General features: G+C 40.2%; 1 protein-coding gene across 20 annotated transcripts in view; it reads left to right on the forward strand.

Moving 5' to 3' along the window:
* The window catches only part of FAM120B (family with sequence similarity 120 member B), a 112,259-nt gene that overhangs the window by 47,724 nt on the left and 51,660 nt on the right, over nucleotides 1-12,875 (forward strand). The window lies entirely within an intron of this gene.

A 12,875-nucleotide genomic window follows, 5' to 3' on the forward strand; every position in this document is an offset into this window, starting at 1 on the left:
CAGGGCTGAATGTCCCATGATGCATTGCTTTCTGTCTCAGCATTCCATGGGCTTCTGGCTTTCTTTCATGGCGTTTTTCGATGTTCCTTCTTTGTTGTGCATGCTGGCATCTTTGTGAGAAGGGATGGATCCTGCACTGCTCTGATAACTGTCATGAGGACATCGTGGATGATAGCGCAGTTAATCACGAAGTTCCTAACTGAAGAAGACTCCCAGTTGCCTGACAGGCTGTGTGATATGGATAGGAGCAACTTTCAATTGCTTTTGGCATTCACAGAACAGCTGCAGAGAGTGGACCATCGCTGTTGGGCTCGGGAAACAAGCACTGAATGGTGAGATTGTATCGTCATGCAGGTTACAGGAATACATCAATAAGAAGGGGTACTTCTCCATGGTGTTGCAGGCGCTTATGGGTCACCGTAGGCGTTTCACTGACATCAATGCGGGATGGTCCAGGAAGGTGCATGATGCACGTATCTTCAGGAACACTGGCCTATATAGAAAGCTACAAGCGGGGACTTTCTTTCCAGACCAGAAGATTACAGTGGGGGATATTGAAATGCACATAGTGATCCTGGGAGACCCGGCATACCCCTTATAGCTGTGGCTCATGAAAGCTTACACTGGAAACCTGGACAGCACTAAGGAGCTGTTCAACAACAGGCTGAGTAGGTGCTGGATGACAGTGGAAAATGCCTTTGGCAGATTAAAGGCGCGCTGGCGATGCCTTTATGGCAGGTTAGACCTCAGTGAGGATAATATTCCCATGGTCATAGGCACATGTTGTACATTGCGTAATCTCTTGGTGGGCGGGGGGATGTTCTTGAAGGCCACATCTGCCAAAGCAGAAGGAACAATTCACAGAAGCATGATTATTAAATTAATGCACAGCATTGAAACATTTCAGTAAAATACACCTCTGGTAACATAACAATCACTTTCTCACTGAGCCTTGGAAAGCACACATCTCTGCGAACACCCAAAGCATGGTGAGTGTTGGTTGGGGTGGGGGGCGCTCTACGTGGGGAAAAGAGCACTCTGCAAGGGTTGCAGTGCAACCAACTAGGGGAAAAAAAATTAAAATTCTCCCACACTTTTCCACAGGCAGGGGTCATTGTAGCAGATATCTCACTTCTGAGGTAAGCAGGGAAGCGAGGGTACATCTACTACATGCTTGTTGTTTCTGCTCTGGTCCCTATGCTACTCACCTCTATGCCGCTTTGGTACCTGCACAAGTGATTGCTGAATGGTGCGGGAAAGTTTCTTACAATGAGGGGAGGAACAAGGCAGCTCTGCCAATGAACCTTCGGCAGAGGATTACCAAGTACCTCCAGGAAACTTTCCTAGAGATCTCTCTGGAGGATTCCAGTGAGATTTGGCGTGCATCAACACCTTGTTCTGCCATACTGATTAGCTTCACAGGAAAATGTTCAGCACACAGAAACACAGCCAGCCTTGTACCTTTCTATACCCTGAACCCATCTCCGCACTACACAAACCACAGCCAGGCATCTCCTCTCCTGCTTCTTGCTCACTGGAGAACAACTGCTGAGACTAGCTAGACACCTCTGGAGTGGTGAACAGTTCCTGGATGCCTGCCCCACCGGGTGACCCCGCTGGGAGCTCCACATCGTCGTCTAACTCCACCTCTTCATCAATGACTTCATCCTCCGGATTAGGTCCTTTTTCTGCTGCCTCCAGGCCTGCCAAAGTATCTACAGGGCTCTTGGTGGTGGAGGTGGGTCGCCACCAAGGATAGTATCCGGCTCCTTATAAAATTGGCATGTCTTAGGTGCAGCACTGGAGTGACAGTTTGCCTCCCTCACCTTATGGTACATCTGCCTTAGCTCCTTTATTTTTGCTCTGCACTGCAGCATGTCCCAATCACAGCCCTTTTTGCACAAGCCTCGAGAAATCTACCTGTAGGTATCAAAATTCTTACAGCTCAAGCATAGCTGGGACTGCACAGCCTCCTCTCCCCATATACTGAGCAGCTCCGCAGTGGTCCAAGCGGGAGAGCGTTTGCACCAATAACTTGCCGTGGTCACCTGGGAAGATGCGATGAAACCTCTCCATGCCGAGCAAACAGGAAATGAAATTTCAAAAATTCCCAGGGCTTCTAAGGGGGAGGGGTGGATGGTTGTTTACCTGGCTGCAGGGCAGTGGAGTTCAAACTGCTGACCAGAATGGTCACAAGTGGCATTGTGGGACACCTGAAGGCCAATTAAAGCGATAAAATCTACATTGGCACTATGTCAACAAAAATTGTGTGCAAAAAGCCTTATGTCTCTTGTCGGGGTAGTTTTCTTTTGTCGCCAAAACAGGGCGTTTTTGCTGCCAAAAGTCACATCGCAGTGTGTACGCATCCACTGTTTTTACGACAAAAAACTTTGTAGTATAGACAAGGCCTAAAAGATAGTGCTAATACATATCTGTTTCACATGAATGTTGCAAGGGTACTGTAATTAAATAACAATGGTAAAATAGTTGGAGATTATTGGATGAAAGGGTTAGGGTTAGGGTGCCAAGTACCATCATAGCCAGTGTTGCAGTTAAGATTGAATTGTTTCTGTAATAGTCCCACGTTTCCAGTTGCTCATAACTTTCTCAAAAAAGTTCCTTTCAGGTTGAAATTTTCCATGCTAGGTCTAAATATAAAGATGAATTTGGTTGACTAGTGCAGAAGGAGGGGTGAACACATGCGGTCAGTTGCAGGATTGGGGGCCTTTGTATGGAATTTTGAAAAAAATCAGCTGAGCTTTTATGAGATACCTGAGATGAAAAATAAAATCACTATTCCCATAAGTTGCAGTCAGAAATAACTAAGTTCTCTTTCTATACTTTGAATTGGGGATGGTAGCGTCTAGTCTATTTCAGATCATGTTAGACAGAAAATTGTTTCATTCCACATGCCATGTTAAAAAATTATTTTTTTAATATCTAAAGGAAATGTTTGAATGCACATTCCTGTCTAACAAGAGAGTCTGTTTTTCTGAGAACTATAACACATTTGCGAATACAAATTGTATGAAAGACGCGGTACAAAATAATGCATTGTTACACCATTTGTACTAAAGTGTTAGCCTACTTGTAAAGAATCACATGTTGTTTTACATTTTCCAGTGTTGTAAAGACCCTCATTTGGGATCCAATAGTGCAGTATCTAGGGAAACAGGACAGTGTTTGAGGTGTTGTGGAATCCTTTAGACACAAGTTCTGTTTTTGTGATTTGTGGGCAGGGCCTTTACTGTAATCAGAAAAATCCACAAAAGTGCTTTAAAGTACTTGTTTGACTTTATTAGTTAAAATTTGGAAGAGAGAATGAAAGTATAAACTAACACTGAAAATATGTCCTGCAATGATTGTTTTTTTTATTCAAATCTGCCTGAGATGTACTAATACTATATGGAGATATACCTATCTCATAGAGCTGGAAGGGACCCTGAAAGGTCATCGAGTCCAGTCCCCTGCCTTCACTAGCAGGACCAAGTACTGATTTTGCCCCAGATCCCTAGGCGGCCCCCTCTAGGATTGAACTACAACCCTGAGTTTAGCAGGCCGATACTCAAACCACTGAGCTATCCCTCCCTGGAGTGTGTCTGTATGCAACACTTAACCAATGGTAGATGAAGTACTGAGGTCAAATTGTATATTATTAGCAGAGCAATAGCAGTTCCTATAGTTAAGATTTCCTAATATTTATAGAGGTGACCATCAGGATCAGAGCCCTGTTATGCTAAGCACTACAAACATATGAAGTATGGGTTATAGTCTAGAATTTTGTGTTGAAATATTGGTTTGATATCCTGTGGTAGTGTGGTCACATAGGAAAAACAGTCAGTAATATACAGTATACATTGCAAGGAACTGGATGGTAAACATATGGATTTTCAGGTTCCTTTCTCAGCTGTGCCACTGATTACTTGTGCCATTTCTGTATCATATCAACCATGGCTTGTCTTCACTTTCAAGGCCCTTCATAGCCTGTCCCCACTCTGCCTATCATCTCTCATTTAGTAGTGAAAGGCTGAGACCTGCCTCCAGTTGGTCAGTTGGCCTGTGATGCCAGCCTCTATCACCCTCTTGTTAAATTTTCAAACAAGCACCGTTGTGCTCTCTACAATGCTGTCCCTTACGCTTGGGAGGGTACTCCCTGTAAACATCTGCAAAGCCAGTTCATTGTTCTCCTTCAGATCCCTCCTTTAAACTCCTTTGCAGTGATGTCTACAAAAAAATTGACAGAAGTTAGACTGCTGGTTTGTTAAGACCAGAGCTTATCTTGCTGACCAATATTATCTCATTGTTTTCTTGTACTAGTCTGTCTATCCATCTGTTGTTTCTCATATTGTACTTAAACTGTAAGCTTTTTGGTGCAGGGACCATCCTTTTGTTCATTGTTTGTACAGCACCTTGCACATGGTGGTGTCCTGGTTCACGACTGGGGCTTATAGACCCTATGGTAACAGAAATAGTAAATAATAATTTTGTGCAAGTCATTTAATCTCTCCATGCCTCAGCTTCCCTATTTGCAAAATGATTGTCACAATATTTATTTAACTCACATGAGTATTGTTAAATTTAATTAATAAATGTTTGTAAAGTGCTTTGAGATCCTTCAGTAAAAGGCATATAGACGTGCAAAGTATTATTAATACTTATATTTATGGCAAAAGACCTTAATGAATAACTGAGTTTTGGAGACTCAAGTGAGCTGTTAAGAATCAAATCAATAACACTTATGAAACCTGTAACCTGGAATCACTGAGACATTCTTTATAAAAGCAAATAGGTAACTTTTATTTTTTCTCATATTTTTCAATCAACATGTATAAAAACAGTTTACCAGATGTTAACCTTGATATATTGTAATGGAGTAACATGAATTATGCCTCTTTCATATGTGAGATACAAGGTGGGTGAGGTAATATCTTTTATGGGACCAGCTTCTGTTGGTGAAGGAGGCATGCATTTGAGCTACACAGACCTCTTCTTCAGGTCTCTTTCATATGTGATAATGTAAGAACTTTAAAGCTAATTGCAAAGAATTTTAAAGGTACTTGATGTTGTAACATGCCCTGTGGCACAGTCAGAGTATTTGTGTCTATTATTTTCTAATCACTCTGGAGTTTGGGTTTTATTTAGAGGTAAACAGGGTGTGTCTTGGGTCTTCCTATTTAGGAGGTTTGGATACAGATAAAATGCAAGGGGAGGAGGCATGGGAGTGGGTGGAGCCTTATTCCAGATCCTGATAATCTGTTCACACCCCTGTGGAATGCTTTGTTACTTTGAACAGGCCAGGGCACACTTTTGAAAACGCCTTCTCTTGATAACAAAGTAAATGAGCCACTTGTGTGTAGTGTGCCTTGTGTCATTGCCCATTGATCACTGGTGTATTTGAGTTGGAATTCCAAAAATGCTCAGTTTGCCCTGTATCCTGTCATTATTTGTCTGTCCTAACTGCTGAAGTCCAAACTTTTAAAAATTCATTTCTGCTGAGTTCATCAAGGAATTGTTGTATTGTAGAGCAAACGTTAAATTTACATAACATAAGAGAGAAAGCATACAATGAGTTAAAAGCAGTGTGGCTCCTAGCAAAAATAAAGCATTTCTTCCCATGTAGAAATCCTATTACATATAGTATAGTACTTAACATTTGGAATTTTGATGTGCTCTGAAGCCTAATATTATCTATCACAGTCATTCAATAAAAACATAAAGCAAATAGAGCATGAACATAAAGTGTTGACTTTTTTATGTTTATAGGGATGCTTAGGAGTACTTTTATATACTTTTGTAAACTGCTCTCACATTACTTCTGTTTGAATTAGATGTTACTTTGTGTGAGCAGTTTAATCTTTTGGGACAAATACTGCTCTTGGATGTTGTACATGGCTCCCATTGTGGTCAGGACACAGGGAAGAATTTTGTCATTTTGCTATGGAACCACACAGTGCAGCTGCACAGTTCTATTCTGATGTTTGGAGCCATGACTGAGACCATATTAATTCCTACAGAGACTGACCATGGGGCGAGTTTATAAATGTATTGTCTTGTGCTCCTACAAGTGTACTTAAAAATATATACCGGCTCAGTAACAAGTCAGCACTATGTCCCAGTGCTTTCTTTTCTTTCCCTTCCCCCATCTTCATACAGCAGGGGTTCTCAAACAGGGGGTTGGGACCCCTTAGAGGGTCATAAGGTTTTACATGGGGGGTTGTGAGCTGTCAGCCTCCACCCCAAACCCTACTTTGCCTCCAGCATTTATAATGGTGTTAAATATATAAACAAGTGTTTTTAATTTATAAGGGGGAGGGCACACTCAGAGGCTTGCTATGTGAAAGGGGTCACCAGTACAATAGTTTAAGACCACTGTCATACAGAGAATGGTGTGTTACAAACATTGTTCCACTGTGAGAGGCACCCTCTACTCAAAATAAGAGGGGTCTGGAATTTTCATCTGGAACTTGATTATGGAAGAGTTTTCTCTTCCTTTGGGAACTGCAGAGCTGAACAGAATCTGGAAAACCCTGCCAACTCTGAGGCCTGGTGTACACTAGGAAATTAGAGAAGTATAACTACATTGCTCAGGGTGTGAAAAATCCACACCCCGGACCGACTCAATTAAGCTGACCTAACTCCCAGTGTAAACAGAGCTAAATCTACAGGACAGTTCTCCTATTAACCTAGCTACCGCCTCTCGGGGAGGTGGATTGTCTATGCCAACGGGAGAACCCCTCCCATTAGCATCGGTAGCATCTTCACTGAAGCACTACAGCAGCACAGCTACAGTGGTGCTGCTGTGCCACTGCAGCGTTTAAGTGTAGACAGGCCCTGAGCATTGTGACATTGAAATTAAATTTTTCTCCTACATATGTGAGTCCTTAACCAGTAGCCTTGCTGTTAGACAAATGGCTGAAGTCTTGAGCACTAATGATATACAGTCCTTTATTAGCAGCTACCAAATAGAGATATGTTGCCTTGCATGTTTAAATCCTTGCCAGACTAACAGCCAATTAATAGTTCTCATGTAGCATTTTAAAACAATGTCATTTTTCCCTAATCTTGTGCTGGACTTGGACTTTTCCTAAATTGGAAGCTGCTGGAATGTTCCTCCATTTCTTCTAGCATCCTCAGGCTCTGCATATTCCTGTTTGTGGGATGCATCAGCCATTGCAGCTCAAATGATGTGACCTTCTCATAGCAGTGCCTGTTCGAGTACTTACTCATCCCTCCTACCTCTGCCCTCTGTGTTCCTGAATGTTCTGAGGGTGAGGGTATAAAAGGAGGCAGGGTGATGCCACTGCTGTCTCAGATCCTTGTTCTAATCGCAGCAGCAGCTGGCTGTAAATCTCTGTCTCTCTCTCTGGTTCTTCCTTGATAATCCTGCCATCCTTTTTTCCTTTAATACCATCCCCTCTCACAGACTGTAACTCTCTCCATCAATCACAAAACCTCTTACAGAAAAAATCCTCATGTTATGTATGATTGTGTTGCATTTTACTGGATGAATATGGTCTTGGTCTTTGTGTGTTTAAATGTCAGAACTGCTTAGCCTTGCTTCACTAAATCTTCCATTTAAAATACTCATGAAATAACATTCTTTTTCACTCAGGTGGACTACAGCCATAGCGTAATTGTTAAAAATAGTACTTCTTACATAAAGTCATAATCTATGGATTGACATGTGAGAGAAGAAGGGTAGTCTTGTGCACTGTATTGTGACTCAGGTGATCTGGGTTCAGTTCCTGAGTATCACAAATTTCCTGTGTGAATTTGGGAATGTCACTTAATTTTCCTGTGCCTCAATTCTCTATCTGTAAAATGAGGCTACAATTACAAAGCTGGTGTGAAGATAGACTCATTAATGTTTGTGAATTGCTCAAATACTGTGGTGATGGAGGCCATGTTCGTACCTAGATAGATAGAATAACTTAGAATTATTTGTAAAGTATTCATAATTGTCAGTAACATGAGCATTCTGGGAATTGTAGTTCAAGTGACTTTCATGTTAAAGCACTTTACTTTGAGAGTAACTGCAATTGCTTTTCTAGTATATTAATGTAATAGTTTCAATACATTTTAATGTAGCTTTTACAGTAATAAATATGTTAATTTTAAATATCTTATAAATTAAAATCAGGTGGTGGTTTTAAAAGCAATGAATATACCACAATGTCTAACATGGAAGTAATTTGAATTTAAGGTTTTGGTAACAAGATACACCATGGGAGCAGAGCTCAAGTGGTTTATCATAGTGACATAACTTCAGTGGGAAAGCGAAAGTTAAATATGGACTCTAAAACACAACAAAGAGCCTTCTAAGAACTGAAGCCAAACTTCCTTTCTTCAGCTCATAGGAAATTTTATGAGAATGCTATAGAATCATTTAGTACAGTGTTTCTCGAACTGGGGTCCGTGGACCCCTGGGAGTCTGCGAAGGTACTCCCTGAGGCCCGCAGGCCCTGCTGATCAACTCCTTCCCCTCCCTCCCAGCACCTCTTGCACACTGCAGAACATCTTCCGTAGTGTGCAGGAGGTGCTAGGAGGGAGGGAGCAGGGCTTGGGGCCTGCGCTGAGCGGGGGAGGGGGGAGCTTGGGGATCCAGGAAAATTTTAAAATCAACAGGGGTCCTCGGGTTGCTAAAGTTTGAGAACCGCTGATTTAGGGCTTGCCTACACTTGCCTACATTTACAGCCCTGCAACTTTCTCGCTCGGGGTGTGAAAAAAGCAGCGCAGCAAAGAGCCAGTGTAAGCCGAGCACCAGCGCTGGGATCTACGCCCCTCGTGGAGGTGGTTTTTTCTAGACTGCTGGGAGAGCTCTCTCCCAGCGCTCTGCCGCGACCACACAAGCCACGTTAAAGCGCTGCCAGTGTAGACTAGCCCTAAGTGTGTGAAAGATTTATATCTATGATGCCAGTATTTTACTATAAAATTTTGTGACATGTATTTAATTTATTAAAATCATTTACCTGGGGATTAATTTCTGAGCAACTTGTATCCTCTGGACTGAACAAATCATTTGGCCCAATTCTGAAGGCTGTGCAAGAGTCTCAGTCCATTATTTTTAGTAGAAGAAAACCCTTTGTTAAGCACAGGAGTAAGTAAGCAGGCTACATCTTTGATATGGTAAATATATGTTCTCAACTCCCACCCTGAATTTGCTTATTATGCTAATAGGTCATCTATTTTTAATATTTAATTAGAGTAATAACTCTATAAGTTTATGTAACATATCCATCGTTTGACTAAAATAAGTTAAATCCAGTCAAAATATAGTTTGTCTGAAGTTGAGAGTAACCAGGCTGTGGATACGGAACTAACAAACACATTAAATTGTTACTTTCTTAGAACTAATGGAATGTTTATAAGTGCTGATTTGATTATTTTTCATGATTGATGGCTTCAAAATACTGAAAAGTGCACTTCATATACAGGATTTTTTGATTCATTCTTTTTCCATAAGATTGTTCCAGCTTCCCCCTTTCCCCTTATATGGTATATAAACATTATGTTTTGCGCAGGCCTCCCATGGAGCTGTACATAAGGTCAGAATTAAGATTTTGGACCCCAGGTTGCCTATTTCCATTCTTTCTATTTTAATCTGGTGTGTGGTTTTGGCAAAGAGCCCAGAGAGCCAACATTACAAGTTTTCAGGCATTGCAGAGAAAGAGAGGCACCAGTAGTCATGTTTGCAGTGTCCTTTCTAACCCTGTGCCATTCACAGTTGTTTTGCAGTAAGTGCAGCCATAATTTATCTTTCACACAATGTATGTAGAATACTATCCAAACAAAGGTGGCTGTAATAAGTTGTAAAAAGGGGCACCCTATAATACTGTCCCTTCAAGCTGAGAGGCAGTTCTTGTAAGATTTCTGTAAAGTATAGGAGGGGAAAGATTCACACTGGAGACAAAAAGCTTCTTAAAGTTGAGGTTAAAAATCAGTAGAGGAAATCTGGTACTATGTTCAAAGTAAATATACTTGGGCTGACATTTGAGTCCTATGCAATGTGCAGAGTGTGTTTTAAAGTGAACTGCATGCAAGCAAGTATGAATCAGATTTGACAGACTCTCAGCACTCTCTTCTGTTTTTTTCTCACTTTTAGAGCAAGTTTGTTTAGTACAATGTCTCTGACTTCATGCAGAAATATACAACAATTGGGATGAATTTAAGTTTTATAATAGGAGCGGATGGCATATGTAGAAATACCGAGTACTTATAGTGGCACCATTTCCAGCATTAATATTTTTCAGAGCTTTATAACTCTGTTGTTAATGTGATGGGACTTTTTTTTTTAATGTGCTTTAGAACAATATACCTTTTTGGTCCTATGTTAAAATGATCAGTTTGGCTATTTAGAATGTACCAGAAAGTCAAACACTGAAATGTACTTGTTTGAATATACTTTTGTTTTGAGTGCTCTTGTTGAAAACAATTACATATTGACATGAAATAATTCAGTTTGGTACAATTATTTTAGAATATTATGCTAAAAAGTTTGAAAAAATAAATACAACAAAGTGAATTATAAAAGCTGCTTTCAGCTCAACTCCATAGGTATTCAGATAAAAACTCTTTTTTAGTAAATAATTGCTTTATCACCTCTTGGAAGAGAATATTTTCTTACCAAGAAAATGTAATCGCAACCACAGTCGCAGTTTACCTGGGTGTTCCCAGAATTCTGTGCCATACAGAGCCATGGATGCTGTTAAATGAATTTGTGTACTTGTGATAGGTTTGTAATACCATAAAATCAACATAAAACAGGGCATTTTTTTTCTGTGAATATATTTCTAGGACATGCCTTGTTGATCCTACCAATATCCACATAAACCAAGTGATACGTCTTAAAACAGCTTGTAGTGTGTGTGTTTGTAGATGGGAAAAGTGGCCTGAGTTAGGTGATTGGCTTCAAATATCAGGCAAGGCAAAATACCATAGAGTACAGAATACTCTCCTTTTGAGCACCACTAGATTTACCCCCCTACGGTCAACCAGAGAAGGAAGGAAAAAATAGCTAATTCTGAACATACCAGAACTGCAGAGTCCTTTGACCCATTCATCTGTCAACACTCATAGACATAATGTTTTTTTGACAGATTCCAAGCAGTCTCTGTGAACTAGCTACATTATTCAAAATAGAATTAATTGCTGTTCAAAAATTCACTCTCCATCCATGGAAAATAAACAAAGCTCTTTGTTGACTGTGCCTATGCGATTTTTGTTGTTACTAATAAAATTTTGCCTGAAGCCCGAACAAAATAAAAAAAACCACAAAGTGCAAATAAAAATGTAAGATGTCCTGGTTAAGCTTCTATTGCTCACTTAGGACCTGATTCAGTAAAGCACTTAAGCATTGACTGCAATGGGATTTAAACGTATTCTTATGCTCCAGCTAGGTTTGGTTCTGCCAAAAGTCTTCTAAAACCTGTGAGTAAGACTGCAAATATGAGGGAGTAGGAAGGATTTAGTGGTCTTGTGATCCTTTCCCCTCAGCCTGTTCTCTCATCTGTGGTCTTTAGTCTTTCTCAATGCTTTGGACTAACTGGACCAAAAGTGGAGATAACACCCTAGGGGAAGAGATAGTGTCAAGCCCCTCCATGTCCTCAGAAGCTTAGATGTATTTTACCTTTTCTTGAGATGGCCCAAAGTGAATTATCTCCAAAATAGTCCAAGTCCTAATGGATCTAAAGTAAGAATAAAAAATTGAGTCAAACCAATGATAAATTATTTATGAAGAATAAATTCTATCAAACACATTTAGTTCTGAGGGCATTTGGTCTTGCCAAAGTATGTCAAAACCTTTGGCATTACACGACAGAAAACCAGAGAATTAAAAAGATTCTCTTTAGGTATCCTAATTAATAGCCTGGTAGATTTAATATAAATAATGTCAGTTTCTGTTTCTCTGACAAGCTGTGTTTCAGCCTCTCAATTCAGCATGCCCACTTGCATGTGTCTCTTTTGTACTGCAGGACTGTTTGTTTATATTGTAGTCTGGGGACTTTTAAGTGGTCAGGTATGATGTCCCTATGTCATTATTAGCCATGGAATCCTGTGTTGTACTCACATAGATAAAATGATGTTTGCACAGGTGCCATAGCTTAGGAACTGAAATTACCCATTGTTTACTATATTTAATGAAAAAACCCTTCTAGAACTGTAGCCATTTTTCTGATTTTATCTTTTGCTAGTATTTAAAAATCTCCTTTGATCCTGTTGCATAGACAATCACTTGCCTTCCCCAAACAGCGCCTTCCCCAGCTGACAATGGCCCATTAACATGTAAATATTCGTTAGCCCAATCTGATACATTAATCTTTAAAGGTACATTAGCATTCTCTCTCTCCACCTTGTTGCTTTCTGTCAAATGCCTCTGCTTTTTCTGATTTAATGTAATCAGAGTATGCCATCCGCACACATTCTTATATCATTTATTTACAGATATAAAATAATTTCTTGATGGACAGTATCCAGTCTGTCATAGGTCCAGATATCAGCATTGAAATATTTATACTCCCTGGAAGCACAGGTACAAATCTTAGCAGGGTGGACTCAGCCCTTCATCATTTTGAGGTAGATGTATTTAGTTCTGTGCAGTGTACCAGTGTGCCAATTTTTGGAGCAAGTCCTTAAAAGTGAGGATTTGTCTTCCCTTTGTGGACCTTAAATATATTTTTGTATTTTTCATAGGGGAATGCATTTTCCCTGAAATCGTGGGCCAAAATATTTTCTTCCTCTACTATGATGTAGCTGCTTGTTTCCTGGTTGTTCACCTGGCTAATAGCAGCGTTTCAGTTGTGAAGTATTTCCATTCTGTGAATAATTTGGTAAATGTTTTTTAGGATCTTTCAGGATAAAAGACATGGAAATGTTAG

This window comes from Chrysemys picta, chromosome 3 (genome assembly GCF_011386835.1).
Source record: "Chrysemys picta bellii isolate R12L10 chromosome 3, ASM1138683v2, whole genome shotgun sequence".
NCBI classification, from domain to species: domain Eukaryota; kingdom Metazoa; phylum Chordata; order Testudines; family Emydidae; genus Chrysemys; species Chrysemys picta.